This window comes from Propithecus coquereli, unplaced genomic scaffold (genome assembly GCF_000956105.1).
Source record: "Propithecus coquereli isolate 6110/MARCELLA unplaced genomic scaffold, Pcoq_1.0 Scaffold587, whole genome shotgun sequence".
NCBI classification, from domain to species: domain Eukaryota; kingdom Metazoa; phylum Chordata; class Mammalia; order Primates; family Indriidae; genus Propithecus; species Propithecus coquereli.
The window spans coordinates 860368-860675 of NW_012151807.1; positions in this window are offsets into that span (position 1 = coordinate 860368).

The following is a 308-nucleotide window of genomic DNA, read 5'->3' on the forward strand; positions in this document are numbered from 1 at the left end:
TGCCAGCCGTGCTGAATGCAAGACAAATATCCCAGCCCAGAGGACCTGATGGCCCACACCCACCTCATCTACCCCGGCCCCCGCCCAGCTCCCCGCCGCAGCCAACCGCTCTCCCCAGGTCTCCAAACCCACCTTGCGCCTCTGTCTACTCGGCCTCCCCGAGTCATGGCAGCGCCATCTACTGTGCTGCTGGGGTCACCTTCTCTGCCTCAGCCCCATGGCACTTCTCTGCCCGGGTGCTCCTCACACCCCCTTGCTTTTTGGTCTCCTTCACAGCCTGTGCTGTCTTAGCCGACATCACCGCGTCC